The 25,772-nt window shown below is 39.2% G+C and overlaps 1 long non-coding RNA gene across 1 annotated transcript; it reads right to left on the bottom strand.

Annotated features, from left to right (window-relative positions):
* Positions 1-731: 731 nt before the first annotated feature.
* Positions 732-18,126, bottom strand: LOC116704236 (uncharacterized). The gene is made up of 3 exons (XR_004335626.1): positions 18,018-18,126; positions 11,398-11,405; positions 732-742 (listed from the first exon to the last, which is right to left on the bottom strand). It is a non-coding gene; the product is annotated as an uncharacterized LOC116704236 (long non-coding RNA).
* Positions 18,127-25,772: the final 7,646 nt, after the last annotated feature.

Genomic DNA, 25,772 nt, shown 5'->3' with positions numbered 1-25,772 from the left:
TGTCCGCTTAAGCACCTGAAAGGAGAAAGGGAATTAAGAAAACTGATAAAGATACGGTGTACAGTCCATTAGAGACAAATCAGTTCACATGATTTAAATTCTATGTTTTAATATGCATGATGACAAACACAGGAATATTAAAGAATATGAAATTTAATTTTAGGACCTTGGATGTGCCCTGCATAAATACCAACTATTGATGATCAAACGTTGAGTTGGCAGGACCAGGCTGGTGTATGTTTTTTGGCTTATGCGTTCATGCCTCCCTGCACTCTTTGAAATTCATGACAGTGTTAAGGCCCCAGGATTTAATTAAACCAATTCAGGCGCGGTGGCAAAGTGGATTGGTTAATGCAGCGCTGTGGAACAAGGAAAGGCAAACTGGGAGGTCATAGCAGCAGGGAAACCTGTGCTGCTGAAGCACTGATAAAAGCGTAGTTGATGGAGTTGTGGCACAATGAGAAGATGAAACGGCACTGAATATTGCCATGGAAGATAAATTGCTAAGGTACAAATGTTTGCACATGAACGTATCATTAATATATACTGCAAATCACTGTCATTACTACATGTGGTCACACAACAGTACAAATCCATCTGCTAATGTCTGTCTCTCTCCATGGTGCTGAATGTTTAAATAAAAGGTGTTTCCTGATACCTGCACAGTATTTGCACTTAATCCTGTGTCAGCTTGTGTGATGTATTTTCACTAATTGCCTGCCATGCTAAAGAATCATTAAGACTGAAAGTGTGATTTTCACAGCACACGGGGGTTAACTTGGTTGATGAGGTCATCTTGTCCCTCACACAAATGCATGGCTTTCAATGGCTCAAGCTCAGATGATGAATCTATTAAAGTAAAAAATAACAAGACTAAATTTCCGGTTTACAATGATAACGTCGGCAGATTTACCTCTTGAAATGTTTAGGAATTTATGAAACCACAAGTCAGACAGACAAAAGCAGCCTTCTCAATTCTACACCGGAGCTACCAAATTTAAAACTACTTTACGCTATCTAAACATCTATTGTTCAAATTAAAAGAACATTAACTTTGTATGTTTGTATGTCTCTAATGTTTCCATCTGACTCACTTTGACATTCTAATTTTGTAAAATGACATGACATGGTGCCCTTTGGATGCTTTTTTATAGACCTTATTGGCCCCCTAACAAGGTATCTGAAGTCTCTTTCCCAAAATTCAGCCTTGGTGCAGAATTCCAGCCACTAGAGCCAGTCCCACAATGAGATTTCCTTAGGACGTGCCATTTCTGAGTCTGTAGCTTTTGAGGAGGGGGGGTGGCCTTGACCAACTGCCACTTTGCTCTCTCTCTCTCATGGGTGGGCCAAATTCTCAAATTTTCTGAAAAGCAGAGTAGGATACCCAGAGCCATTTCTATTTACTGGGGGACCAATGGCAGGCTGGGGGAAAACATTAACGTTAAAAAAGACTCCAAGTGAAATTTTCATGCTATGTGATAAATTTGAAAGCTACGTACTGGTGCTGTCAATCAATCAAAAAATGTAATGAAGATGAAGCCTATTTCAGAAATGGAATGCAATAATATACATGAAGAGACAGAGGGAACAGTCTCTACATTTTTGGTTAAAGATAATTACTTAAAACAGTGCATCTGTGCAACATGCCTCATGTCAACCAATCATATGGTCTAGTCTCCTTTTAACCAGTTGCTCAGGCCGATTAGCTTGTTTAGATGTTCAGATGATAGAGCTGACCTCTTCTTTGGCATATATGATCCAGCTTACCATATGCACCTACTAGTGACGACCATGTCCAGTGGTCTGCAGTAAGGGCAATAAAAGTACCTTCTGCCAACTGCCTCACTTTTGGATCTTTTTCAACATCCTACAGTTCATGTATTCTTATAACAATAGATCCCCTGGAAAGTAGCTTGTATGATGGGTCACCTGCGACGATCTGAATGATGTCTTAAAGGCCCTCCTCTACTGAACTACTGTATGTAGATGAGCCGGCAGTAGTGACCCATTTAGTGATTGCACTAGTTAGCTTTGCTGTTGTCGTTTTGTTGACAAATTAGCGCCAGCTGGACACTGCCAGGGACATTTGACGAGCATGGCCCGCCAGTCTTGTCTATATCCAAAATGTTCAACTTCCAGGATTGCTCAGTTGTAACTGGAAATTCCGCATTATGACACGCTTTTCAGCAGGATGTCCATAACCTTCCGCTTTCTTAGTGATGTCATTCTAAACTCCAGTGGATTTATGAGGACTGTGGTTGCCTGCTCCTCAGATCTCTGCAGGGTAAATCCAGACAGCTAGCTAGACTATCTGTTCAATCAGTTTTCTGTTGCACGGTGACTCTGCCCATTGCTTGTCGTCGCCAACGATGTTTGTGATTGGCTTAAAAAAATGCCAATAATCCACATCACTTTTTTTTTCTCCCATCCCGAAATGCTGTATGGACTAGCCAGACCCTCCTCCGCAGCGTTATGGAGAAAGGTCTGGCAAAGCGAAACTACACAAAGAGAAACCATCCACACTACGATAATGGGAATATGTTGGGGTTAAACTTGATAAAATGCTTACTTTGCATTAAAAAAATAACCCGTACATTCTTTTAGATTAATTTCATACATTAGTGCTTTAATGTTGATAGCCCTTCTGCATATATGATATATTGTTAACCTAACCTATAACACCACAAATGACTGGTTAACAAAGTGCTTCTTTGTGAGCAAAGCTCATTTACAACTGTTGGTAGTAAGCTACTTATCAAGGCGTGCCAACGATTGTGGTTCACATTAGAACAGATAAACCCAACATAAACCATTTACTCCACTCCTAACACTTCACTACACCAGCTCTTGTGTATTTGGTTTTGGAAAAGGTAGAGAGAAAAATCCCCACCATACACACTCTGTACAATGTATCCCTATTTCTAAAACCCCATGCACACCGCTTCCATATGTGGAGAAATCCAAAACTTGACAGGCCTGCTGTGCCTAGTTGCTGGTAGCTACACTTTGGCAATCACTGTGGGGTTGAGAAAACGGTCAATAGCAATCAATTGCCAACCATGATGTGGATGAATTATGAACTTATGTGACAATGCCAGCAGTCATACCTGTAAAATAACGCTGAGATGATGGAAAAATCTTCAGCTGTGTCTTGCTTTTTTTCTTCTTTTTTTTAGAAACACATGAATTTTGAAGCTCATAAGAAATCTGACAGAGATAAGTATTACAATTATACTTTTAAGAAAACTAACCACTGCCCAGAAGCCAGGCCAACGGTGCTGCATCATGAAGTTAAAGTCGGGGAATAATCTGTTAACACTGAGACTTATGCGGCCTGATATTCTGTGGCATCACCCATCAGCAGCCAATCACGCCACGTCTGTGTTGACTGCAATCACCGTTAACAGTAACAGGCACCATAGCCGGGAACTAGTTTATATCAGCTGCTGCACAGAAGAACACTGGTGCCATTTAAAGTAATTGCTAGTGACATGATCTGACACAAAGTATAGCTCCAAACCATTAAACAGATGTTTCACTGGAGAACACTTTGGTCCTTTTGAGCTCTGCATTCCTCACTTACCCAAGAAACCTGCCAGGTTTGTTTGACGGAAGATGATGGCAGAGGGAGCGCATGGGTGATTAGAGAAGGCACAGACAGTGCACCAAGGAATGCTTTTGGGTTAGAATCAAAGTCTTTAAAAACTTGTAACCGTCCGTATAGGCATGCAGCCGTACATGGACTAACTGTCACATGACATTGTCTACAAAATGCATTTCTCTTCCCTGGCCAGAAGGTTGCATCTGATCCAAAGTCAAAGTAACCGAATGCAGATTTTATAATTCTACTGTTTGATGTAGGTACGTGTGAGACGTATTGATTTTTGCAAGTTGGTCTCAAAGGCGATGGAAAGTATCCTCTGCAACATTGGCTTGTAATTTCATTAAACAGCACACGGGTACAGCCTTTCCCATAGCAGGTGAGAGGTGTCGTTGAGTGTACAATTTGCCATCTTCAAAATCTAATTCTGTTGCCTCGATCCCACAAAGACCAGGACTTTCTACATTCCATGAAGGTGTGCAGCACTGTGGTGGCATGCTGCATTCGTCAAAACAACGCCATTAGTCATAGGATGCCTGGGTGAATAATGCTCACAGGCCTGATCTGACTCAACCAGTTTGGCCCTCCGAAGACAAATGACAGAGGGAAAACGTGACTGTTTTCCTTTTTAAGTGCTTCTGTTGTAGCCATTTTGAGATTTGAGTTATTTTCCATTGGCTGCTTTGCTTTTCATATATAGATACTTTTTGGTATTTATATAAAGTTGCATAATGTTTTATTGACATTATGTTAATATACACAGGAATGCTTTGGCCTCGAGTTCAGAATTGCAATAACTGCAATGTTTTTCATATTCATTTCATTTGATTCAAACTTTACTGAGAATTATGTAATGTCGTAAACCTGGCCCTCTGTGTGCCTCATCTGGTGGCAGCATGGGTTTCCAGTGTCACATGTCAGTTGAGAGTGCACCAAGTCAATTTCTCCACTGCAGCTGCAGCCCGAGAGAGGCTGAGAGTTAGATATGCAGAGGAAATAGGCGGTGGTCTCATTGCTGACTGATCCTTATCCTTCCTTCAAAGCCTGGGCTTGAGTTCTCTGCCTCAGCTCATATCGCCCACAGGTAACAGCTGTTTTATCGCGCGTTTTGGATTCAACTACTTTTCCAATAGCCACCCGCTCTGCATGAACAGCGGAAAAGGTCACACACTTTATCTGCTGCAGGTGGACAAGTGATGAAAAACAAATCTATGTGAAAAAAAGTGGGGGAGGAAAGTATAGGATGCCAGTGAAAATACTTTATTTCAGATTTCGTTACATTTTATTCCACCTACTATTGCACATATGGATTGTTCTGGATGTAAATAGTTGATGCTTACATTTGACCTTTTTAGATGTGAGAATGAAGTGGCGGTTTCAAAGGTGAGGTTTCATATTTCGTAATTATAATATCTGATTGGCATCTGACCTGAGTGCTCACACACGCTGGTTCCTTTCCCGGCTCCTCCTTACAGCATGTCGAAATATTCTTAATTGTATACTGTAACTACAGTATATAGAAGGAGCTTCTCGTCATCATAGGCCACATGTTCAGCAATGTAAGGATATTATAGTCTAGTCCAGTGGTTCCCAAACTTTTTGATGTCTAGGACCCCTAAACTGACCCAACACAGACCACAGACTCCCATCCGATAAGATTTTTGTCCTAGCATCCCCCCTTGCTTTTAAATGTTTTATTGCAGAACGTTTATACAACCTATGACCAAAATAGTCATACATGCTGTTATTGTGTTTCTTATGAATGGAATCTTAATGGAAATTATGATTTCCCTTTTTGCTAGGAGCCCCTACGGGACCCCTGGTGATTTTCCTCCTTTGTAAAACATCCTAGTCCTCTAAAAGTTTTACAGGATAAATGGGCTCTTCTGGCCGACCTGAAGAGCCAAAAACATTTAAAGCACCAATTATTAATACGTAAATGTGCCTATAGCTATGTGACTTGTTTTGTATCTTGAGATGTTTGAGTTGTAAAGATGCCATAGTGATAATGTAGGCGCAGTGTGTTCGTATACTTGGAATTTTGGTTACTGAGATTCCAAGATATAATATATTTCTTTCAAAGACCAATAACATGTTCGTTTGTGTTCCCTTAATTGATAAATGCACTATTTTTGGTTACAACTGAGTTTAGCTAGACACCACCGACGCAGCTAATTACACAACCCCTTGATTTGCGTGCTGTTGGGTGGAGGAACGATGGACAGGAGGCCTGCATCTGTCTCTGAGTAGAACTAGTCTCTTAGTAACTTACAGCTCTGATACTATATCTCCTGCTACATCTGACTGTTAGTACAGTGGGCATGCATCTATTCTATTTAATTTCTATTTTTGAATTGGCTGTTCAATATATTACTGACTCGTGACTGACTCACATGTTAATTGGTTCTCAGTGAGTGTACCTGTCATCATTTGCTTTTATCTCTCTCCATCTGTGTCAAACTCTTCTTTTTTTATTATTTCAACTGTATACACTTGGAAAACTTGCAGCAAGTCATACCGACATTGAAATGGTTTTATTTGTTTAAAAAAGAGAAGCTGTTGCTAAGGAGGATTTGGTTACATCTTTATTTTTAACTACTCATTAGTGCTGTCACTTGTCTATTTGTTAAAGTGCTGTGCCATCCATCTTTCAACTTATTATAATATAAACAGATGACAGCAAAAATAAGAAAAGTGGACATTTTCATTCTTTCCCTGCAAATTAACGCATGAAAAATGATTTAGTAACTTCAATATATGGTTTACCAAATGATGTAGTTTATTACATGTCATGTATATTAAATACATTAAAGTTAACATCTCAGTACATTTTTAGTCATTCAAATACATAACCACCTAATTCAACTCCTTATGAAAACAGAATGATTTGAATAACATAATTTAAAAATCATGCCATCTTTTGGGTGCGACTTTGCTGACGTTACTCACTTCAAAGAAAACCCAACATCTGGCAGTTATGAGCTCGCTGTCAACAAGTCAATGAAACCAAATGAGTGATCGGGGTTTGTTTGGCTTGTAATCTTTCTTTACATTCGTAAACATTTTTTTATCACATCTTATCATACCTGAACTAATCAGTAAATAGCCTCTATTTTTCACTCTCGTTCCCTTTCTGTACACTCTGCAGCATATGGAAGACACAGGGCAGCCCCATTTTCAAGGTGGGATGCCAGTCGATGTGAGCAGATCCATCAGTGTTTGTCTCCCACTGAGATACTGAGATGATGGATGGGTCTAATGGATTGATTTAAGCCTTGGCTCCCCTTACTGACTGACTGAATAACCGAGTGAATGCTAAAGCAAATAACTTGAGCTGGTGGGGGATACATTTATACTGTGCACTTCCTCCGCAGTCAAGTTCATCCATCACTGCGGCTGATTGTTATGTTAGGCTCTCTCAAGGTTATTTTATATGCTCTATTATTTCTTAATCACAAAGGGATTTGATACTAACATTACCAGAACGCTTTGCTCATGTTTACTTCAATATTAAAAATAATTTGTTACATTGGCTGATTAGGAAGAACTACATGAAGAATGTTTTGTTTTATAGAAGCAGATAAGTTATGTTTTAAGTTATGATTGTGACTGTAAGGGATGGACAGATTAATACCACGATAACCCATACTTCAATATACAGTATACTGTAGATACCTGTTAGAAAAGTATTATCCACATACATTATTTTGGTGTAGTTGGAAAGGTTTGTACATATATATTTTCAGCGGTAGAAATTGATGATAAAGTAATAAGGCGGTAAACAAACAGGTAATACTGGGGTAATTCCAATACTAATTAGGCAACGTAATAACCTGATTATATCTTGGTTAATATTCAGATTTTTTTTTTCTTGAGAGCAGGGCCCACACACAAGTATTACTGGAAAGAACATCTCAATGGGACAGAATATGTTAGCAAGAGCATGATAAAAACATGGCAACAATAGGCTACCCTCACAATAATCCGGTTATGTCTACATAGGTTCATAAAAAAGATACTACACCTTTATTACCTTGTCATTTTCAAGCTGTAATGTACCTGATTTTGGAAGCAGAAAGTGGCAATATTTGAGGGTGGGAAGCCAGTGGGGGATTACACCTTTTTGTTGCAGCACTAGCAATTCCTACTGGTTAGTTTGTATGGAGAAGCTGGGAATTTGTTTTTGGAAAGCTAAAAAATATCCAACATCCCACTTAATCAGAAATCAGAAAATCAGAAATACTTTATTGATCCCCGAAGGGAAACTCTGTGTTGTAGTTGCACAATATTATAAATAGAGTAGAAATACAAGAAATAAAGAAATAAAGAAATATAAGGAATTGGATACGTAATAATATGGGAAGATCTTCAGAACTCAACACACATGCATGCCATCAGTCAAGGTTTTTAAACCCACATTGAATGGATACAGCGTTAAATTGTAAACACAGTGTTTGGACGTGAGCAATCACAAGTCATAACCATGGGAATCGTTCATAATCTCAACAGTGCATTTGGAATTCATCATTCCAGATTGAGCCGATTGCTTTGTTTTGACATCTTGTAGTAACTTTAAAAAACATGCAAAGTATGTATTTGTTTCTCATGCAATCTTTAAATCAAAACAGCCTTTTGCAAAGAGTTATCTAAATATTTCAGCAACAGATCCAGTCCCATATAATGTTAGAAATGGTAACTGTGTTTTCTGGTGAATCATTCATTTTACTGTTAAATGTTTTCTGTTGTTTCTTTGCTAATATGCTTTATTAAGATACACGCAGGAGCATTTCTGTGACAGAGGGCAGCAAAGTGAGACTTGATTACGAATATTCTTTATCTGAAGTCATTTTATTACCTCTGCCAAGGATGTTATATTTTGGTTTGTCTTGTTCATGGTGCGGATACACAAATTACTTTTCACTTTTGTTAACATTGTGAGGTAGCCTTGGTGAAGGTCTGCACTCTCTGAGGGCCCTTCTACTCCTATGTTTTTGTTCAAGGACTCAAGCTGTGGAATTTTCCACTTAAAATTTGCTGTGAATGTCTTCCATCACCCGTCTACTTCTTATTTCTTTCTATCAAAAGCGAAACGGCATAGTGAAATCAAACAATATGACGCCTGCGTCGTTGAGCTGTTAATTTGTGGGTCTGCCGGTTTGGATTTTAATGAAGCTTTCACACGTGGAGCCTTTTGTTTGACATGTTTCCAGTCGGCTGAGGAAATGTGGCATCATTGTCTTTGTATAACCAGCTACAGTCAAAGAAATAAGACGTTTGAGTGATCCACAAGCCTCTATGAATTAAACATACAGGTGCTCCGCTGGAAGAAATGTATGTTGATTACATTAGAAAAATCAGGGGAAATAAAAGAACTAGAACTCTCAGAGCAGCTTATGCCAGGCAAAAAAGACAAGAGACTCTTTAATATCATTCAACTAACGTCTAAATTCCTCTTAATCTTTTTTTTTGTTGTTATTATTATTTTCTACAAGGACACACAGAAGAATCCTGAGCAGCTCATTATGATTGCAGAGGAGGTGAGTGAATCATTTTTGATTCAGTGTCTTCTGTACAATGAGCCCTGCTTCCTCTTGGCCACTGGGGGTTGGATAGGCTAACTGTCACAAGGAAAACCACATATGAGCAAACAAACAAACACTAGCGACTAAGCCCCAGGTCCATGAGGTGTGCAGCATACAAACTGCAGCTATTTTTCACAAAATGTAGCCCCATTAACGCTGAACGAGAATTACCTGAGGACCTCACGTGATTTCACCCCACATCTGTTCTGTGTGGTGCATTCGGTTCAGTGCGGAACACAGAATGAGAGTGTGGATGAAATAGAAATGTAACTGAATAAGCATCTTGAATTTGCACCCAAAATGCCATCAAAGCTTTTATCAGTAATTTTGATAGCAGCCGTAACATTTCTCATTAACAGAGCCCCTATTATACTCTTTCTCTGTTTCATATTCATACTCTTGGTTCTATTAGAATAAAATTAGTTTACATGCTTTGATATTCAAAAACCTGTTTCTCATACTGCTCATTGCTGCAGCTCCTCTGCAGTTTGAGCTCTTGGCCCGCCTTGCTGAAAAGCCCAGTCTACTCTGATTGGTCAGCTGGCCCACTCTGTTTTGATTGGTCAGCCAAATTCAAACAAGCCGCTGTGTGGGTGGTGCTTGCTTAAGCAGCATGGGCATCACACATGAACTGGGCTGGCATTGTAAATCACTGACATTGTTCATTGCGGAATTTCAAACGGGAATGTGGATGGAGCGTTTTTAGGCAGTTCAGGTAAAAGTGCTGTCTGTGGGAGAGAGCTCCTTTTTGAGTGAAATGTGTTGTTTTGTACTTTATACATCTACTACATACACAAAAAAATGATGAAGCTCTAAACGATGGGGAAAATTCAAGAAAGCACAACAGGGGCTCTTTAAATACCTCCCGAACACTTGATATCTCAAGTCGTTACATTCATCTCTCCAGGGATCCAACAAGGGAAGAGGCTTCCTGTTAACTGGAGTTTGTGGCAAGATCTGCTTCTCTCTTGTTTTACACTGACACCTGTGTTTTACCCCTTTATGTTTTCATGCGGCGCTTTGCCCTTGTTTAATGGAGAGAGGCTGACTGATTGGGGAGGACAGATGACTATTCAAGTTTGGGCTGGAGCCAATCCCAAGCCCTCCTCTGGTTTTCCCAGCTCAAGGTTGACGGTGGAAGGAGGGTAAAGGGTGTCACTCCGTCTCCCAGAGGTATAAATAAAAGTGGCAGACAAGCAAAACACCTAAGCTGTCACGCGCTGATTTTAAGACCTTGCAAAGTACTTTTCTTACTTTTTCACAACTTTTATTCAGAAGGAATTGTTACGTATCATTCAGTAGGTTTTCAATATTCCACTTTTATTCAGAATATGACAATATTCTAAATTTTACAGGTCATGTAAAAAGCATATTCCGGTTGGATATCCAGACCTTTTTCCGAATATATAATTTTTTGATTAAGACATGGGATATTCTGGTATTATTCGGGTGTTATTGTGGACATGTATACAGCGCATTTTCGGAATATGCGTCTAAAGTTTTCAACGCAGGCTTATGATCAGCTCTTTGCGTTGCTATGGTTTCTTTACACAGACCAACCAGCCAACAGTATGCAAGGCCGCAGACCCAATAAGGAGAAACATGAATGCTTTAATCATTATCAAAAACTTGGATGTCAACAGATTTTTGGATTTGCGCACACATCGCTACACCGACCTTTTCAAGAAGCTGGTTGAAGGAATCGAAGAGGGACGCTGTGTTTGCACAGTCCAACAAGTCTGCCACCGCTGGTGAACTTTGAAAAAAATCATGTTTTGCACGGCTGCATGTAAACGGGAATAATAGTTAAATATTCACTTTCATTAGCCATGTAAACAGCTTAGTCAGAATGTCATCTTTTTCAGAATTGGGGCAAAAAACGTAATATTTTGTGCATTTAAACGTAGTCAGTGATGTGTAGGCCTTCTTGTACCCTTTGAATGGTGACATACATGGCAAGATCCCTTATGATCTCATGTTGGGTCTCTTGAGCGTGTGATGTGTTGAGCATCAGAAGCAAGAAGAAGCAGCAGGGATACGTCCATCATAACTATTGCAGCACACAAAACATGAGTCAAGCACAATCTAACTTCAAGAGCGTGTTAGATATGTCTTTGATCATGTAGATTTACATGTAGTTTTCAAATTCTCTTTTATAAGTTTTTATCTTTGTATATTTATTGTCAACATTCTTAAATATTGCATTACACACACAGAAGGTTCTCACTTGCCTTACATAATATTCCATTGTTCTCACCACGCAAATGATTGTGTTTAGTTTTGAAACGAGAGGAAATTGAGAGATGCGTGGTTAACAAGGAAAAACAGATAATTGGTCTCAGAGGATGCAATGCATCATGTGAACTTTGTTCTGAGATATTTTTATGCTTTTTAAAGATGTACACTGCCAGTGGTGCAGTTGGCAGTGAGCCTATTTTGACATTTCTGGATTTTCTTTTCCCTACACACTGTTACATTTGATAAGAATTCTACTAACAAACTTGCAACTGCCCAAATATGTCAAGACTAGTACTTGATAAGGAGTTTAATATTTAATAGATGTATAGTCCTTCCTTCCAGAAATGAAGCAAAACAAGTTGTGGTTCTTGGTACCATTCCCTTCTTGGTCTGTGCCACGTATACACAGTCATTCATGCACTACATGTTTAGAGCTAAATTCTTGATATCATGAACATTTCAAAAATTTGAAAAACTTGTTTCATTAGTATGGTTTATTTGAGAACAGAAAGTTCAGGAGTAAAGACTTTAATCTGACTTGCCTACCCATTGTATTTGCTTCAAGCAAGGAAACTGGTGAAAAGAATCCTTTAAGGCGGTTCATATCCGTCAGTTATTGCATTTTGTCATTGACCTGCATTATTAACTACACATCTTTTGGGCACTTTTCCACTTTTATATAAGGAATTTATGAATGTCATAAGACATACTCAAGAGGATGAAATACACCATGGAATTTGCTTTGATTTGACACATGATGGATGTGTTCATTCTTATTCTGGATTTACCTTCTTGCATATTTTTTTTCTTCTGGTTCCTGGGAATATAGCACACTCGACAGGGAAAATCTGGATGAGAATCCCAGCCCTATTGCAAAACCACTGATTGGCAGTTGCTCTAACCTCTAGGGCAACATTGCACCAATCACTGAAGACAGTTTGTCTTCACCTTTGCATGAATGTCAGAAGCTTCGGGGCAAGATTACTGGAGAGGCTTTGGGGGAACCCAGTTAGTCAATTTTGACATTTGATTACCATAAAACACAAGGAGTGATGTATCTCTGCAGACTGACTTGAGTGGGATTGTGTCCAATTGGATTCTGGTGTAGCATGTTGTGTACAGATGGTATGTTTTTTTTTTTCTCTGGTCATGGTGGTGTGATCACTTAGCTGGGTAAAAAGGCCTTAATCACAACATATGTGCACGCTTTTGTTTATGATCTTTTTCTTTTTTAAGCAAAACAAAAACGATACAGTGTAACAACACTGGTTCAAATTAATTTAGTTAAAGCATTCTTTGTACTAAATGTCTAAAAATGTTGCATCATCTATGACATAGTCTGGCTAAACGGATACATTGCTAGCCTAGAATAAAGCCAGACCAACCTGTTTTCACTCCCAACTCAGATACAGCGCAAAAACCACTCTTCAGCGTACATCTCGAACGCAACAAGCAGCGCAGCAGTGCAACCGCTGCGGAGTAGGATGACGGATGGTGGATGATGTCACTACCCGATGCGAGTCAAATGCAGATGTGAGTTGCGCATGCATCACTTTGCGACATGTAGCCTACAAGATGCTAACGAAAGACGTCTGTAATGTCAATACAGTAAAAATGGACCTACATAACGAAGTTTGTTCACTGCTGGCTACAAGCTAGCAATCAAACGCAACAAAGGCTGTCGGTTGAATGGCGTTTTCAGCTAATGTTAGCAATCAAACAATCACAGATATTTAAAACGTTGAAATGATTTCCATCTTCTGTTATTGTTTGTAATGAGAAGTTCATCAGTTTTTGTGGATTTCACAAATTTCTTTATGACACGATATGCCGTAAACCGTTTAAATCTGAGCATGCGTGAATCCCATCTGTGACAGATGGGTCAAACAACACAGGACTTTCACCCAGGTGGCTTGGGTTCATGTCCCGTTCTTTTACCACGTGTCACTCAAACCTACATTTTATAACCCCACCCACGATCTTTTCCTGTTTGGTTGTTGTGCCGCAAAAGTGACGTCAAGATTCCTGACGTTGTCAATTATTCAATCTGTTTATTTTTCACATGAAATCATAAGAGATTCCAGTGAAATGTAATGCTAGTAGCTACTTTAATCACTATCAATACCTATGTAGTTTAACAATAACAAGGTATACAACTGCTGTAAAGATATAGCAAATATGAGATGATCACCCAGTTATTATATGATTACTTAGAAACGTGTTGCTTCATTTTCTCTCTCAGTTCTGTATTTAAAAATCAGACTTCCAATTACCTTGAAAGTTATAAAATTTAAAGCCGCATTCTGATAGCGGTGCTCTGTGGCCATGCTCTGCCAGTAGAGCCGTTTATTAGCATATATACTACTATAATGATGGACTGCTTCACCCAGCACTCAAAAACATGAGATGAGCGGGGGGGGAGAAAGACCTTCAGATCGACTAGATCCCTCTGTTTCTCAAGCATCAACAACCGAAACCGTTGCCTAAAAGCGTGTCCCAGGGGGGCTGTGGCTTTGGTTTTTGAATAGTGATGATGGAGTTATATGATTATTCAGTTACTTAACGGCACAAACGCTGCACTCAAGCTTGTGTCTTATAAGAGTGACTGAAGATTCTTTTTAATTAGAATACACCACTTTTGATTTTCAAGTAATGGATTTAATTGGTCTGTTAAAATACTGCTGTCATGGACACGTTTTTCAGCATTTTACACATTGCATCATGCATGAGCGAGTCAAGCAGTTCAAATATGCGAGAATATTTGTAATTAAGAGAAAGCTGTCAACTTTATATGCTCACACACCAGCACTTGAATTTCTGCAGTCAGCACCCAGCCAAAGGTGGAGGATGAGCTGGGCTAGAGAAAGACCTTCAGACTGACTTTATCCCTCTTTGTCCTTATGTGTAAAGAATCCCCAAGTATCAACAACAAAACACTGTTGCCTGAGAGCATGTCCCAGGGGTCTGATTAGCTCCATGGACCCCCGGCCCTGTCCCAGGGATGGCTCTCTAAGGCTGGAGCCCATTGCTCGGGGGCAATGGCTCTTTGTTTTGTGCCAAGTGTGTTCTTGTTCCATTACCACAAAACACACCCATAGATACCTGTGCACAAATAATACGCGTCTCTGCTTCTTGTGCACATGCATCTCGGACCTTGAAGCTGACGTGCTTCTAGATACCCGTTTATACTTAAGAGGAAAAGGATACGCTACCTCCTCAAGGTCAGAACGGACTGATTTGAGAGCCCTACACTGTGCAACAAAGCATACAACATTTTTGATTCATTTTATTCAGTAGGAGGTTGACAAAAAGCAAGCTGCTTCGGGCATTTCTCAGGTGTGAAGAACACACATATATATATATATATATATATATATATATATATATATATATATATATATATGAGAGAGAGCTTTGTTTTCAGTATCACTTATGTTGATCATTTAACAATGGTCAACATATATAAGCAGATATTACAAACAAGGGAGAATGATGATATGCAAGCTTCAAATAAAAAAATAAAATACTAGTAAATATATTTTTAATAAGGAACAAAAAGCAATCAAAACGAGTTGCAAAATGTGAGGCGCTATGTCAGGTGCCCCTAGTTCCAGTAGTAAATGTCCTATTCACTTTTCCCATAGACTGTTAACATGACTCGATGGACACAAAACTCTCCGGCATGAATCAGAAAGACACAAGTTTTTGAAATGCATAGACAATGTCTGATTCTTTTATTAAAATGAATAGAAAAGTCAATGGTTCAGGCCTTGTTAGGGTCAAAGTTAACCACAACTTCCAAAGTATTTAGGTAATTATCCAATCACAGAGCTTAAAGTTCTTTGAAATACACAGCTCACTGCGTGTGGAAGCTCAAGATTTCAATGTTGAAAATACAGTCAGCAACTTAAGAGCCTGTTCGCTGTTTGTAAACCATACTAAAGGATGGTCGTCGTTCTCATTATCCAGCAGAGTCGTGTGTTTCTATTGGTGTTTTTCCACTGCATGGTACTAACTCGACTTGCCTCTACTATTCTTGCCTTTTTTGGTTTTCCATTATGATAAAAGTCCCTGGTACCTGCTAACAGGTACTTTTGTTAGTACTATTTTAGCCGAGGTTCCAAGCGAGCCGAGGCGATACCAAAAGGTGACGTGAAAACCTGCAGAGTACTGATTGGTCGGAGAGAATCGCCACTATTCACTGCGTCATCATTTCTAATAAAATAACTAAAATAGTTTAGCCGAAGCTAAATTTTGAAGCTAAATTTTTCTTCTGGTTGTGTCAACAGTCAAATGCTGATAATCAAGAGCAACACACCTTCGACATTCTGTGTGTGTGTGTGTGTGTGTGTGTGTGTGTGTGTGTGTGTGTGTGTGTGTGTGTGTGTGTGTGTGTGTGTGTGTGTGTGTGTCGCGTTAGGTCACAGCAGTTTCCTGCTATGACGACCAGCCATGGCTGGCGGTACTAAGCAATAGAAAAAGGAGGACGGGAAAACGTGGTCGATCCCAGGCGAGTCGAGCAGGTACCATTAATGGAAAAAGATCATATGTTAAGTAACATTGAATATATTGCTTAAAAAGGAAGAAATAAGGGGGAAAAGTCATCTGGAACCAGTGACTCATTCCACTTTGCAACTTTATAAATGTATCAGAATCACCAGAACGTAGAAAAAAATTAAAATAATGTTTCCTGTTGAATGATGTTTTTTTTTTTTTTTTGCTGGTAGTTTCTTTCTGTCTTTCTTTCTGTCTGGACCCCTCAACACTTGTGTTTTCACCTTTTGTTGGTAGTAACGGTAAATAAGTGATTCCTTTGTTCAGTCATGAATGTTGTATAATCTCCATTAGTTTAACAAGACTGATCCAGTTTGGGCTCTGTGCTTATTTACCACACAAGAAAGGAAGGAACAAAAGTTAAAAACCTCCCACACAATGCCTCTGTGTAATTTTCTATCTATTATTTTGTTTGACTCTTTTTGTCTGAAGGCCAGCAGAACACCGCAGAGAGAAGCAAGGACATATTGGTTAAATGTTTCTATCACGTCTTCCACATAATGGTCTTGTGTGTGTACATAAGGACAAAGCGGTCAGAGATAACCTGCTGTGCTCTGTGTGTTTGCAGCCTCATCAAAATAGGACTGGTCTCCCTCCATACCGTACTAACCCTTTAGCATAAACAAAAATGTCAGAGCTGTTTTATTGGTACAGAATATTCACACTGGCTGTGGAATAACCTGTGTAAAAAAAATACTACCAGTCATGTTTTATATCTGAGTGAAAGTAGGTTTTCGTTTAAGGCTATCAAATGTAATAGCTAAAAGGATACAGCACTGTTTGCTATTTGCTTCTGCCTGTTGGGGTTTTGTGTCATAGAGGATTGCAAATAGATCTGTTCCAAACCCGACCAAGTCTGTGCCAGTATGGGCTAGATTTGCAGGGTCTCGCACCTGTAAATTTGCCACTGAATGCTAATGCATTCATGCAACATGAGATTGGAAAAGGAGTTGTACTGTCCTTGTTGTCACTGACTACGTTTACATGCACATAATGGATTAATTGGATAAGAAGCTGGTTGAAGGACCCTGTGTTTGCACAGTCCAACAAATCCGCCACCGCTGGTTAACTTTGAAAAAAAACAACCATATTTTGCACGGTCACATGTAAATGGTAATATTCTCCTTCATTAGCCATGTAAACAGCTTAGCTGGAATATTGTCTTTTTCAGAATGAGGGCAAAAACCGTAATATTATGTGCATGTTAACATAGTCACTGTTGCATGTTTTTGCTGAACTGAGTGCTTTTAGAAGTACACCTTAGTGCAACTTATCCTCAACAAGCAACTCATCCTCAACAAGTAGTGTTCCACAGCAAATGACAAACATGCCCGTCCTTGACCATCAAACCATCAAGTACAAACTCTTCACAATATCTACACTCTGGTCTATTCAAATGTATTCTTTTTTAGACCAGCAAGGCCAAACAGAGCACAGCCATTGTGATCTTAAGAGGCAGTAAGCAGTTCTTATCAGTAACCGTGCTATGGCATGATGGGCTTGTAATATTGTGTAGGATACAGTATTGTAGAGATGGATGAGTTAAATCCACATTTTGAGAGTGGGTGTATTTACAGGTACAGACGTATCCTAGTTACTATGTGTTGCACATGTAAACATCATGAGGATTGAGGCAGCCACAATGGATGCTTGACAAGGTTGTGTGGAATTCTCTGGCCAACATAGCTTGGAATTATATAGAAAAATCAAAATCAGAAGCAAGGACATCATTACTTAAAAAAGGCAAATGAATGTGGGAGGGCTGAGTCATGTGCTTAGAATGGAGAAAGATCACATACTAAAAGAAAACCTTGAAGACAAAGTGGCCTAGGGTCTCATTTATAAAAAAGGGTGCACTTCTGTAAGCAGTGTTCTCTTTATAAATTACAGATTACCCACAAGTGTGCGTATGTGAATCAGCCTCTTATCCCGTCCTGTAGACGCCCATTTTTAACCATAAATAGTCAATGCAACACACCTTATGAATGCTGATCCGCATACAGTATATACGCACGGATCAGAGTTTGCGTGGAGGACCGCACATTTTCCCGTCAAGTTTGTTTTTTATAAATCAAAACCTTTTGTGAAGTGCCGTACGCACATTTTCAGGCCCATTCTGTGTGTACGCCACGTTTATAAATGATACCCCAGGCTGTGACTGACTGACAAGATTACGGAGTTAGGCTCAATATGTTGATAAGGATAGGGAATAATGGAGGGAGTTCATTGTGGCCTTGATGTTCCACAGTGAAACTAAAAGGAAAGGAAACTGAATATACTCCAAAATAAAACATTATTGCTGCATGTAAAGGCGTCGGCCATGTGCGTGGGTGCGTCATCAATTCAAGTAACGCAGTCAGTAACACAAAAAAATGGTTGATGTAAGGAAGAAGATGAAATTAGGAGTCCTACTTTGGTGATTCAGAGGATAAATGTTGTCACTCTTTTTTCCATTACTGGTGATCAGATTCACAAACTAAAACAAATGGTTGCTGAGTTCAGACAAGCAGAAACCACACTGCATTTATCCTCAACCGTTTTGCAAACTCTGGCCCGAAATCTGCATGTGAACCTGATTAAGACCGTGTATTAATTTATATGAATAACCAGTTGGCTGTACTACGAAGCAAGATCAACATGCCCTGGATTTCTTTCAGTTACTCGGCTTCACCTGACCTAACAACCGGGGTCGCGCATAAGTTGTGTCACGAAGGTGGTTAACAGCTAGGTCAGGATTTCTCTAACTTTTTTCAAGGTCCGTTTACCATCGGGGTGTTGTATATCCATATTTGGGGCATGTATTCACATTTATGGTGTCACACATATGGTGGTTGCTCTGCGCCTCCTACACAAGAACATGATTTACCTCTCAGGAAGCTGGTATTGACTCTCCTTTCCATTACATGACTGTCATTAAGCCCACGGTGGGAGGTGCACTGCTTTTATAAGAGATGAAAAGACCTCATTTTATTGACCAGCTCCCTACCGCATCTACTGCTGCTAATGCATACCTACTAATGCAGCTCCCTTTCACCACTACACTAGAGGTGGTCAGCCCTCACCTCTGATCAGGAAATTACCACCGCTTGTTTACACCTCTTCACGTCATCTTACAGAGTCGCGTCTCGCTGCTGCCCTGCCCGCTGCGTTCCATAGATATGCTGAAAGGTGCTTTTTGCGTCATATGTGACACTGAGAGCCACTTTACAAGCATCCGTATTTTATAAGTTGGGAGTGAGAATGGGTTGTACTTGTACATTTTCTGCCTTGACTTCCATTTGATTTTCAAAATTCTAATAATTTTAGACTTCCATGTTGGTAACATGGTGTGCCTTGTTAGGTATTGTACAGTAGCTGTCTATGTTATTAGCAGTTAAGATGCAACTGTGTCCTATGTCTTTTATATATATCAAATAATTGTGTCTTGTATTCACAGGCATAAAGTGACACATTTTCCTCAGGGTAACCATGTGCTATGTGAGCGATTTGATCAATAAATATCGCCATGTTTTTGTCAGCTCTCTTCCATTATTGATTACAGTGACTGACATGACAAGCGAGCATAATACTATTGAATTAGATGTGAAACATATGCCCAATACATTGATTTTCTTTCTTGTCTTTTTGTAATAATTAACCCTATTTGGCTATTTACATCATCGTGACCTCTGAACAACAAAGTTCAATGGTGGAATGAAAAGTGAAGCCAAATATGGCGTAGTATTAGCACACACATTTTGACAGTATATTAAATAAGCATTGCAAGATTGCTGAGCCCTGGGAATGTTGGACTACTAACTGTATCATTTCTAGTAAACTTCAAGTGATGCACTCAAAGGTGCCTTGAGGAGTATTCAATATACATTTATATTCAATATTACTCACGAATGCACTGTGTATCCTTAAGGCCTGAAGAACATGTGGAATGCATTTCCTACCTCTTAAAAAGCTTTGCATAGCAGCTGTCTTTTTTCTCTTCCTCTAATATTGACTATTGCCTCACTTATTTATAGATAGATAGATAGATAGATAGATAGATAGATAGATAGATAGATAGATAGATAGATAGATAGATAGATAGATAGATAGATAGATAGATAGAATTAGTTAGCAAAACCCTTGGACACAAATTCATGCAGCAGCAAGTTTGTTTTCACTTTCAGCTATATCTGGCTTACATGGTAAAAAAACAGGTTAATGGAAAAGTGTTTTGGAAAATGCACCTTTTAGATGAGAAGACTGGTACCACTCACATATTTGTAGACCTGCACTAAATATGAAGCTCCTATCTGGCACATCCACACGTAAAATGGCAAACTGTCATTGTCACACCTTTTTTCAAGCTTTTTGTGTGGATTAAATTAAAGAGAGAGAAAGTGTTTTTTAGTGTGCTTTCAATGTGTTGGTAGGCGGATTTTGTCACCTTTGGACGGAACCATGCTAGCTTGCCATGCAGTTTGCAGTTTAAGTTAGCAGGCTGGCAGTAGAGTCATATCAACATACAAACAAGGTTGTGGTATCAATGTACTTAGCTAACCCGCCGCAAGAAAGCACACACACACTTTTAAAGATATTTATACGATGTTAAGATCATGATTATGCTTAATAAAAAAATATAAATGGTAATTACATTTCTGATAGGATTGTGAAGCACAAGGGTGATGCTGCAAACTCAGCATAACATTGCATGGATTGAAAAACAATATCCTCCTTGGCAGGGCTTTCTGGAAGACTCGGCTGACTAAGTCAATACGTGCATTTACTGATCCTCAGTGGAGGCCCTGCAAAGTTGTGTGAAGACTGTAAATAGTCTGACAAACACACTGGCAGTTGGAAAATAAAAAAAAAATACCATAATACACACCAAATTCATTGACAATAAAGTTGAATATGTGAGCTTGTGTGAGCTGATGCTGCTGCAGCTTGGTGGTGATGGTAGTTTTTTGCCTTGTTCTTTTAAATGCTTTGTTAGGTAAAAGCAAAACTGCTTGTCTTGCACATTTCCATCTAGAACGTCCCTGCAAACACTCGCATCAGATGGATAAAGCAAGAAAAAGCTATGCAGCAATAAATAGTGCGATGTGTTTTGCCTTATGGAATCATATCTGTAAGTAAACATGTCTAATTACAATAACAGTGTTAGAAGTGGCAAACCATGCTTACTTTTCTCGCTGTTTAAAGACATTCTTTTCTGCACATGCAGCAGCATGTTTTCAGTTGTAAACTTTTTTATTGGATTTGAAGAACTGCAATATCATTGTAACACATTTTCATAAGTGTTCAAAAGTTATAATTAAGACCAAAATACTCCCACTTCTGCCTTAAATTGTGACAATGTAGACCAAAGACGTTAAAAATAACCACACCACAGTAAAATATGACTGTTTGGACCCGCATGCTTAGTACACTGGATGAAGTAAATACATTTAAAATCTGAAAACACACTTTTATCCTGTCTCTGTCGGCACAGAAAAGTTTTTTTTTTAATTATTTAATGTTTTGGGTTGCAGTGACACACCTACCTGAACTATACTGGAACTACTGCCTTCCATAGCCAATATTTTTTGTTCCTGTGGGTTGAGTGATTGTTTGATTGATGGATAACTAGTCAATCCATTTCCATTTGTTGAAATGTAATCCCATCAGCTCCTTTTTAATTTATGCATTGTTCATCACAAAGCAGAATGAGGCTGCCAGATCGGTACACAGAAAAAAAAAGGTCAACCGGTTGAATGGCGCCGGAATTTCAGGATCCAGCCACGTCTCGGCAAAGGGACACCACATGTCACATCTTACAGACAAAAGCTGCCGTTTTAGTCTTAATATGACCCACAGTATTATTTCCCACAATGGAACACTTGATCACATTTCCCTGAGCATTTTAGGGAATATATATCACAGTGTGAGGCACTATTTAGCAGCCCAGGCCAGGGACATTAAGGTAGTTCTTATTTAATTGTCAATCAACAGCCCATGCTTCATTTCATATACACAAACATCAAAGACAAGTTTTTAATTCAGAAGAAATCTTGTTACTTCTGTCATCTCAGGTAGAAATCCAACAGTTCAAGATATGGAAGTGTTAGAGTTTACAGTGCACTAGCAAGTGAATGTGTCATTCTGCAACTCGTGATGTTTCCTAAAACAATAAAACTGACTATATAATATTCATTCAACAACAACAAAAAGCATTTGCAGTGTCTCCTTTTGTTCACGGTCCGTAAGGTATCTTAATATCCTTAAGGCCACCCAGATATTTAATGCACAGTTTATGGTTCTCTTTTGAAATATTATCAAGTAGTTAACCTTGCCTGCCAGGATGACCCCTGGCAAGAACTCTGGGAAATGAACCACTGAATGTCTGGTCAATAGGGTAATTATGTCAGAGAAGGTTAAACTGCGGTGATTTACATAAAAAATGAGCAGAGACATATTCTGAATGGTAAAGTACATCCCAACATTTACTGGAAATGTTTCTGTGCATTTTCTTTTTACATTATTGGAGCATTATGTGAAATAGCAGTTGATAAAAGTGGAGGAATTTAATCAAGTAAGGACAACTTTGAGGTACTTAACTTCAGTATTTATCTTTAATGTATACCTCAATCAACTACATTCCTGAAGGAATTACTGTACTTTGTATGCCGCCTTCATCTGAGTGCTACTGATTACCTTTCTACATAATTAAAATGTTCTGTCAAAACATATTCAATTCAATTTTATTTATAGTATCAAATCATAACAAAAGTTATCTCGAGTCCCTTTACAAATAGAGTGGGTCTAGACCACACTCTATAACTTACAAAGCCCCAATAATTCTAGTAATTGTATGGTCAGTTTATAAATTAGCATGCTTTGTTTTTGATACAATTACCCAACTGTAGCCTATTTACAGTGGTGGAAAGTGATAATAATTTTATTTGTATAGCACTTTACATAAATAATGCAGCACAATGTGCTTTACTATAAATAAATGACATGACGTAGAATGAAACAGAATGCCACAATCCATGCAAAATTAAATGGAAAACAAAAAATGCTTGATGGTAGTAAAACAAATAACATAAGATCAAAAAACAATGCGTAATGGATGGAAAATAAACCCCACTGAATAAAAATATGAATTCAAATGAAATTAAAAAATATTAAAATCAGTGCCCATATTTGCAGCAACAGTTGTAGAGATTTGCAGTAGGTCCATTTACTCGTTTTCTGTGCTGAGTACAGTACTGAGGTGCTTTACTTAGGTGTTTAAATTTTATGTAAAGATTTTTTCAGAAGAAATGTTATTATTATGATGTTTGACAGCTATACAGACAGCTTTACAAATTCAGGTTTAAAGACCTATTGACACAACCTCTGCCTCTGTCATTCCCCTGGCCTCTGTATTTCTACAATGCCTTGCAGTCGTTGTCATTCTCTACCTGTCCACCAGATGGCCCCAGACTTTTCCACCTGTCCCAGTCACCTGACTCTCACACACACCCGCTCACCCGTGTCTCATTTCCCCAATCACCCTGTCTGTTTATACCAGCCCCTTCTTTCCAGTCAGTGCCAGATTGTCAATGTTGTTATGTTGTGCGCAGCCTTTGCATTCAGCCACCTGTTCCTGTTCATGGCCTGCTCACCATGTTGTGCCCTCTTGGAATTTATTTCACTGTTTGGACTGCCATCTCGTTGCAAACTTGTAGCCTGTTCCTGACCATTACCTCCAGAAAATGTCCTTTCTTGCTTGCCTTGTGTGTGGTTGTCCGCATTTGAGTCCCCCTCCCTCTGGTGCTTAAATTTCCAAAAATGTGAAAATATGATGCATTATTATACAGTAAATTAAATAACTTAAGGTATGTATTACAAGGGCTTCACCTTAGCCAACTACCACATTAAGTTATTCACATGGGTCAAAAATAATTGTCCAATAGTAGGCTGCAATGTGACAGAATTTGATTTGCCTGCATACTTTGTACTTAAAGGTCCTATGACATGGTACTTTTTGGATGCTTTTATAAAGACCTTAGTGGTCCCCTACTGTACCTGAAGTCTCTTTATATAGGCCTTAGTGGGCCCCTAATACTGTATCTGAAGTCTCTTTATATAGGTCTTAGTGGTCCCCTACTGTATCTGAAGTCTCTTTATATAGACCTTAGAGTCCCCCTAATACTGTATGTGAAGTCTCTTTATATAGGCCTTAGTGGCCCCTAATACTGTATCTGAAGTCTCTTTATGTAGGCTTTAGTGGCCCCTAATACTGTATCTGAAGTCTCTTTATATAGGCCTTAGTGTCGCCCAAATACTGTATCTGAAGTCTCTTTATATAGGCCTTAATGGCCCCTAATACTGTATCTGAAGTCTCTTTATATAGGCCTTAGTGGCCCCTAATACTGTATCTGAAGTCTCTTTATATAGGTCTTAGTGGCCCCTAATACTGTATCTGAGGTCTCTTTATATAGGCCTTAGTAGTCCCCTAATACTGTATCTGAAGTCTCTTTATATAGGCCTTAGTGGGCCCCTAATACTGTATCTGAAGTCTCTTTATATAGGCCTTAGTGGGCCCCTAATACTGTATCTGAAGTCTTTTTCCCAAAATTCCGCCTTGGTGTGGAATTACAGCCACTGGAGCCAGTCCCACAATGAGCTTTTAGGACGTGCGATTTCTGTGTCTGTAGCTTTAAAAGCTACTGAGGAGGAGAGAGGGGGGGGGAAAGGTGGAGGGTGGGGGTGTGGCCTTGACCGACTGCCATGCTTCAATCGTTTGCAAGCTATGACTTCTCTCTCTTTCTCTTGGGTGGGCCAAATTCTCTGGGCGGGGAAAGCAGAGAAAGGGGAGGTAACCTTTCCCCTTATTATGTCATAAAAGGAAGATTCCAGATTGGCCCATTTTCTCAAAGGCGGAGCACAAAACCCAGGGCTCGGTTTACACCTATCACCATTTCTAGCCAGAAGTCCCATGTATGCCATGGGACCTTTAAAATAAATGCTGTTTGTTAAGCTGTAAAAGTACAGTTTTGAATTAAAGACTTTCACTTGAAATGGTAGATTTTTACAGAGTGGTATTGCTAGTTTAAATATAGCATTGGAATACATATACCACTTTTGGAATATTGAATGAATACATTTCACTTTATTTGCAGGCATAATTTAGGTGCATTGTGTTATTTTTGGGGCTTTTCCACCTTTAATTTTGACAGGGCAGTTCATTGAGAAAGGAAGGAAGACATGTAGGAAATAGTCACTGGTTGGATTTGAACCCTAGACCTCTGTGTTGAGGCATAAACCTCTGGGACATGTGCACCTGCTCTGCCAATGACCCGACCTGGCCACACCAGCTGGAATTTTGTTACTTAAAGAATTATCTAAATATCTAAATATATTCCCTCAGGCTGATCACTCCATTATAAGCACTAAGGTAGATTAAATAATTTAAATATGGACATTTGGAAAGAAGTAGCCTGATTTAACTGAGCTACTCCCTGTCTAATTGGCAATTTGACACCAATCACAGGCCATATGCTCATAGGCTGAAGACAGGCGTCGATTAGTAAAAACGTAATTTTCCAGACAAGGCCACTGGCAAAAGCTCCAAGGCAATGGTGTCGATTTCAGTGGACACATTTCTGTCCAGAACACAAGCATGGGTGTAGCTGAAAATGTGAAAAAAAAAAACAGGCAAAGAGATAATTGAAGGATGTTGTTTTCACACAAGCGAGGCGCGTGCGCATATGCACACACACCTTTGCAATTTCTCAACAGGTCCACAGGGGCTTTGGACAATACCAAGCTCTCTCTCTCTCTCTCTCTCT

Source organism: Etheostoma spectabile, chromosome 16, assembly GCF_008692095.1.
Source record: "Etheostoma spectabile isolate EspeVRDwgs_2016 chromosome 16, UIUC_Espe_1.0, whole genome shotgun sequence".
Classification (NCBI taxonomy): Eukaryota; Metazoa; Chordata; class Actinopteri; order Perciformes; family Percidae; genus Etheostoma; species Etheostoma spectabile.
This window is presented reverse-complemented; position numbering and strand designations above follow the sequence as displayed.